A 7544-nucleotide genomic window follows, 5' to 3' on the forward strand; every position below is an offset into this window, starting at 1 on the left:
GACATTTATGGTTAGCCTGACCCAGGAATTGCTTTAGACTTTCTGTCCCAGAGCTTTGCCACTAGGAGGAACTTGGCCACCTCCCCCCTGCAATCTGCAGCTGGAACAGATGGCCATCGGCACGGAAGCTGATGTGGCTTGCCCTCTGCATTCTGCCCTGCACCTCCCCACAACTACATGTCAGCCTTGGCAGCTGGTGGATTCGGCCAAGAGCCCGTCCTGATGCTGAATCTCTCTTACTTCCTGTTCACACTCTGGGGCCACTATTCTTTGAATCAGAGGTCTGGGTTGTGGAAACACTCCTGAAAGGAGGATCGATAAGCACAGTGAATGGTGCAGGCACTAGTCACTTAACAGACTTTTCAACTACACATGTGAATGCAAAGTAATCCCACGTCCAACTTCCAATCCTGCCTGCCTATGGTTTCTTCTCACAGATATTTGTAAAATACCTTTTTGGTTCATAGGTAAAACCTAGACACGATGATAAACTTTCTGTCCGGGCCAAATCACACGTGTTATAGATACAGCACATGATATAAAGCAGACATAGCTTTTTAAACTTACTGTAAATTTTCAGAGCTAAAATAATGGAAAATTTTAAAAGAAAAAAGGTCAATGATATTTTGACAAGGCAAGGAATGAGGTGTTTCTTCTACACGACACAATAAAGAGTCTGGAGAGTGCTAGAAATCAGTTGGAAAGAGAGATGTCAGTTTATAATTGTGACAAAAACTATACAATTCTTAGCAATAAAAAAGGAAGGTATAGCTCCTAAATTAATCAGACTGTAAAATCTTTCTTTTTCTTTTTTTCTTCCTGTCCTGCATGATATATTTCAAGAATTTCTGTACCAGGCAGTATGGTAGGAAAGGAAAGATGGTCTACAAGTTCTGTATTCCTCTTAGAATCTCGCTTTTTCAGTCTTTGGGACGGTTTAAGGCTATGTTATAATACCGTCGCCAGGAGCCACACGTGGCTGGTGTCACTGAGGAGCAAAATGTCTCATGAAGGTCTTTTGGACAGTGTTAACCTGAGGGCATTCATGCCCATTTGATTCTATTTTCGATTTTCATTTTAATTAAAAATTAAAATTTGATTCGATTTCGTTTACTGGATGGTGAATAGATGAAAAACTCCAAAAAGGGTTAAGTTTTTATCTTTGGGTGAATGGATATACAGCTCTGGAGAACACTGCGCCTTCCCCGTAGCGCAGGTCTGACCTTGGCTGTCACCACACCTGGGGCAGGATCTTTTGGGCCAGTGCTTGTGCCCAGTGGTAAGTGGCATCACCCTCCTGGTTCTGGGCTCCAGCGTGATTCACCAGCCCCGGTGCATAGGCCTGCTATCCACTTAGTCTTTGGCCCGTGAAAATGAGCTCTTTCACTAGGGCCACTCCAGGCAGCAGGTTGCCTCTGAGTTCCTCCTGCCAGGTGGACGGGTCAGGGTGAAGAATCTGTGTTGGAATTGGGAGTCCAGAGAAGGCTCGGCTTGGGAGTTAGGTAAAACTTCTCAGGAGCAGATAGACTTAGGATGGAAGGTCAGAGCCCATAACACAGGGCACAAGAGGACAGCAGGGGAGGACCCTGGATAGCATGGGATTGGGGAGGTGGAAGGGGGAAGTAGGTGCTGTAGGTGAGGTTACCTGCCCCTGGTCCCTTGCCAGCCAAGGAAGCTGCCACTCCCAGGTCGCAGGCCAAGGCAGGCTTCAGGCCTCCACCCAAGGCAAACCCATCTATAGCAGCAACGGTGGGTGCAGGGAAGGCTGCAATCTCTTTCAATAGGACTCTCACCAGACAAAGATGCCCACTTCTGCCTCAGTCATTTGCCCTGCCCCTTTAGGTCTGCACATGCAGAGAACATACCCTTCACTCCACCTCTGAAGATCAGGACACACGGCCGCTGCTCCTCCCGCTGGGCCAGAGCATCCAGCAGCTCACTGACCAGGACATTTCCCACTGCATTGCGGGCATGGGATTCATCAGAATCTCAGAGATTCATTAGCAGTCATGGTGGAGCTGGAGATTATTGAGCCTTCTCCAAGCTGCATGGAAGGAGCCACCAGTAGTGTGGTGGAACTTATGGCCCTTCCCAAGGCCACCGCCGTAAAATATTTCTTAAAGATGTAAAATAAGATCTATATAAATGGAGAGATATACCACGTTATGGATGGGAGAAGACTCAATATAAGAAAAATGTCTATTCTTCCCTAATAAATAAGATTAATGTACTTCCATTCTTACTTGAATCACAATAGACTTTAAAAATCTATGAAAACTTATCTTAGAATCAAGACAGAAGTTTAAATATCTAGAAGTGGCCAATAATTCTTTTTTTTTTTTTTGGCCAGGGCCAGGTTTGAACCCACCACCTAGGGAATATGGGGCCAGCGCCCTACTCCTTTGAGTCACAGGCACCACCCACTAATAATGTTTTTAAAGAAGGCTGTGAGAGCCTTGTCTTACCAATTAGTGAAATGTAACATAAAATGACTGTAATCCAGATAGTTTTAGCACAGGACTAGACAAAGTGATAGGAAAGATAGAATAGAAATCCAAGAAAAAGATCAAAATATGCTTGAGAATTTAATAAATAAATGAGCAAAGAGTGGTTTACATGGCTCGGCGCCTATAGCTCAACCAGCTAAGGCGCCAGCCATGTACACCTAAGGTGGCAGGTTCGAATCCCCAGCCTGGACCCGCCAAACAACAATGACGGCTGCAACTAAAAAATAGCCGGACGTTGTGGCGGGCGCCCGTGGTCCCAGCTACTTGGGAGGCGGAGGCAGGAGACTCGCTTGAGCCCAGGAGTTGGAGGTTGCTGTGAGCTGTGATGCCACGGCACTCTGCCCAGGGGGACAGCTTGAGGCTCTGTCTCAAAAAAAAAAAAAAAAAAGTGGTTTACATAATAAATGGTGCTGACTCAATTATCCATTCATCTATAATAGTTGCACCCTTATCTGACATACAAATATACTTCAGATTGAAGATATTAACTATTATAATTAATAAACTCATTATATGAAATTCTAGGGAGATGTTTTTATGATTTGGGACTTAGAATATCTTTATAAAAATTACAAATACAAAAAAAATCCAAATCATAAAGTAGAAACAGGCAAATTTGACTACCTTAAAACATAAAAGAGTACAAAAGATATAACAAAGTCCAAAAACAAACCCATTAGACTGGGAAAAAATATTTTGCCACACATGCCGAAAAGGGTTCTCTGGTCCCTCTTATACAAATTGATAAGAAAATGATAATCCTGAACCATGAACAAAGAGTGTGATCGGACATCTCCTGGGATAGGAAGTAAAAATTGCCTGTAAGTGTATGAAGGAATGATCGACATTGTTAATAGTTTGAAAATTTAAAAGCAAATAAATAAAACCAAGATTCCGTATTTTTGTCATTGCTTGGCAGAACTTTAGGAATGTTACAGAGTTCTGGTGAGGATGCAGAAAAAGGGACCAACACGTATATATGATCTGTGGGTGTGTGGATAATTGCTAATAGTTTAAAAAAGTAATTTGGTAATTTTATTAAAGTTAAATAAACACAGACCTTTCTGCCCAGCCATCTCACTTCTGGGATTTTTATCCTAGAGAAATAATGTATCAATTTACAAGCACCTACTGTCAAGGGTAGGTATTGTAGCACTGTGTGTCCTGGTAGAAACTATAAAAATCTGTGTGTCATACAGGATATTGCATCCTCATTTAAAAGTGAATTATGTTTGTAATTTCTCCTTTATAATAATATATTTCTTCCAATTTTAATATCAGGGGTATCCAGATTAAGCAGAATGATTTTGAAGTATTTCTTCTTTTTCTAGTGTCTGTAAGATTTGGCATGATCTTTTTTTTTGAAATTATCTTTTATTCTTATTTATAAATATTAGTTGTCTATTTTTTGAGACTTTGGGAAAAAATAATAAGTTAATTGATGACTCTATACTGAACCTCAGAGTCTAAGCATTCTATAATAGTCATACTCTTATTTGACAATGTGAATGTTACTTTCTTTGCATTACTATTATTACTACTGCCTAATACTTCGTTGCAGCACTCGTCTGATTTCTTTTCTGAATGTATTTATCTTCATTCATTCTTTATGAGGTTTTTGTTTCCGGTCCTTATCTTAAACATTGTTATTGTTGTTAAATTTTTAAGCCTTTTTAATTCTGTGAAGACTAAAAGTTGAAACCTAATAATCACATGTATATGTAAAAAAAAAAAAAAAATCCGTGTGTCTGGTGGTGCCTGAAGCTCAGTCAGTAGGGCACCAGCCAAATACACCAAGGTTGGTGGGTTCAAGCCTGGCCTGGCCAGGCCAGCTAAACAACAATGACAACTGCAACAAAAAAGCCAGGCTCCTATAGTCCCAGCTTCTTGGGAGGCTGGGGCAAGAGAATTGCTTAAGTCCAAGAGCTTGAGGTTGCTGTGAGCTGTGACGCCATGGCACTCTACTGAGGGCAACACAGTGAGACTCTTGTCTCAAAAAAAAAAAAAGAAAAAGAAAAAAAATCTGTGTGTCTATCACTAGAGTAAAGGTTGAAAAAATTATACCTTTGACTAATCCACACCGGGGAATGTTATGCAAGTATTCATGGACTAAGTTTAATCTATAGATACTGTTTTGGAGAGCTATCTGAGATCCATTGCTAAATGGAAAAAACAGATAATTTATGTTGTGTTTACAACATAATGTACACTTTTATAAGTTGTTGCTGTTGCTTTAAGTTATTTAATCCTCAGCAATTTTGTGGAAAGTTTCTGTTATTACTTCCATCTTACAAAGACAAAACCACAGATCAAGTAATGCATCTGAGGTTGCCTAGCCAACAGGTTTGAATCCAAACAGTCTGACTTTGGAATCATGTCTGTAATCTCCAGGCTGAAAGTCATATTTCTGATGTTTAGGATCAGTCTAATATTCTAAAAGCAAACAAAGCCAGCCCTACCTCAGCAGGTGGGATTATAACATACCTGTAATGTTTGTTGCAAGAAGGAGCCTATAACTTTTAAGACACTTATAAATAAAACATTTTAGAATTATGTTTAAAAATTAAAAAGGGGGAGAAAAAACCATTTGAGAACATGATGTTGAATCCTGGTTTTAATTACTCCACTTCACAGAGGAAAAGTGATGTGGTGTAAACTTCTTCATTTATTTGTTCCCTCATTTCAAGGAATATTTATTGACTACCCACTCTGTTCCAGGTGCTGGGGAGACTGCAGAGAACAAAATAGACGTGGACCCTGCCTTCATAGAGTTTACATTCTAGACAGGGACAGACCATAAGCAGGAAGACAAGCACAGTAAAGCATTTCAGATGGAGATGAGGGCTGATTAAAAAATAAAGCAAGATAAAGCATCGAGGGAGTGAGGGCTGAGTGGGATAGGCAGGGGAGTTGATGTTCATTATAGAATGGTCAGAGAGGCTCTTAGGCGACGTTTGAGAAGAAACCTAAAAGCCATGTGGATAACTGTGGGAAGAACAGGACAGCAGAGGAAGTGCAAAGGCCCTGAGGTCAGTGTGGCTTGGTGTGTTTAAGGAGAAAGGAGGCCAGTCTGGGTTGGGCGTGGTGGGGAAGCAGAGATCGTGGGAAGATCCTAAGAGAAGAATCTTAGCTTTTTCCCTGAGTGGTAGGGGAAGCCCTGGGGGTATTTCAATCAATCACATGACATGACTACTAACCTACTACTTGAAGAATGAATTAGTTGATCATTTCAAAGTTGAAGCTAGTAACAGCATTTGCCATCCACGCCACAGAGCACACGCAAATACTGAGGGCATTATTTTAAAAGAGGATGTGGCTAGGGAGAGAAGTGTGAGAGGCGAACCACATGGCATTCCTAGGAACAGCCTGGGAATCCCTCCTCGGCCCGGCCAGCGGGCAGATCGTGCAGCACGAGGGTGCTGTTCCTGTAGTTTGTTAGACGGTGACGTCATTCACAGAAAGAACCTTGGAAGATTGATAGGGACATTTTATTCCAAAAGGGTTTTTTTGTGGGTTCAATTTTGAGCAAGGGGGAAAGGCCTACAGGATTTTATTTGTGAAGAAAGCTCAGAAGTAGAGGGGGGACAATAATAATTTCAAATATAATCTATAGCTATGGTGGGCTAAAGCAAACTTAGTGTGGTTGGTTGGGTTTTCCAGAAGCAAATCCTGAGAGAATTTATGTGTAAGTGGGGCTGGGGAGGGACAGAGTTAAGCAAGGAAGGATGCAATCAAAGGCCAAGAGGAGACTGGGTCTGTTCCCCAGGGGCCGTGGGTGCATGTGCCTCTCCATGCCATTCCCCCACCCCCCAAGCAGGGGCAAGGTTGTACCACTTACACGCCATGCCTGCCAGTCGCTGCTCAAAGCCAGGGGGTGGAGGGAATGCTAAGTGCCCAGGGAGGTGGATCACAGAGTGAGTGTCCCTGAAAATCTCTAAAGGAATCTAAGAATAAAGAATCTTTTGACTGTCAAAGAGGTCTTTGAAAACTATGAATGGAAAGTAGATCTCATTCCTTCACGCTGCTCCAAGCCATCAGGATTCCACAGGAAAATAAACTTTTACCTAAATAAAAACTTTGATGTTTGGAAAGTTAAAGCAAGCTGCTTCTTCAGACAGAAAGGCCTGTTTCTAAACTACCTAGAAGCAGCCTTCTAAAAGGTAGGGACAGTACATAATACCTCCTCTCATGCTCAATTTCCAAATGCCAAGCTTTTCCTACAGATCCAGTTTGCTCCAATGGGCCTGACTGAGTAGAGAGTCCCCAGTTGGTGTTCAGGGACCTATCCTGAATGTGTTTTGATTGGCGTGTGTAATGGTTTTAAAACTTAGAATTGCAATGTTGGTTTTCATATATGATATATATTTCCCATCAAGAATGTATCAAAAAAGTACCAAGTGTCCAGAGTATCTGTATTATGAATAAGAAACGATATCAAAAGATAATAAATCAAAGATAATAACAAGATACCGGGGGACAGTATGTATGACAGGTATAAAATCACAACAGAGAGAGGAATGTCACATCCTATGGATAGTTTTCTTAATCAAAACAATAAGGCAAAGGCCTCACACGCCCAATCTGATGTAAGATGGAAAAACTGGTTCAAAGAGCATTTTGAGGAACTGGGTTTTTGTAATCATACAGGAATGTTAGACCGACAGAAGAAGATTGCTGAATTAGTTACAAAACCTTTGAGATTATTTTTCTACTGGGCAGAAATCGCTTGCATCTCTACCAGGAAAAAAAAATCTGTAACTTAACAAATAACATGTAATGTATGACATCACAGAACCTAGGCCTTAGTCACTAAAAGATGACACAGCAAAAAAAGTACACTCCTTTCGACAATTAAATCATCATTGGCTGGAACTGGTGAATAGTATCTCAGTCTAATATTATTTCCTCTCTTCATCGTAAGTTGTGGATAATTTTTTTTTTTTTTTTGAAACAGAGCCTCAAGCTGAGCCCCTGGGTAGAGTGCCATGGCTTCACTGCTCATAGCAACCTCCAACTCCTGGGCTCAAGCGAGTCTCC

General features: G+C 41.3%; 1 pseudogene; it reads right to left on the reverse strand.

Annotated features, from left to right (window-relative positions):
• Positions 1-1231: 1231 nt before the first annotated feature.
• LOC100959040 lies at positions 1232-6352 on the reverse strand (annotated as a pseudogene).
• Positions 6353-7544: the final 1192 nt, after the last annotated feature.

This window comes from Otolemur garnettii, unplaced genomic scaffold (genome assembly GCF_000181295.1).
Source record: "Otolemur garnettii isolate 467f Iridium unplaced genomic scaffold, OtoGar3 scaffold00070, whole genome shotgun sequence".
In the NCBI taxonomy this organism is placed as follows: domain Eukaryota; kingdom Metazoa; phylum Chordata; class Mammalia; order Primates; family Galagidae; genus Otolemur; species Otolemur garnettii.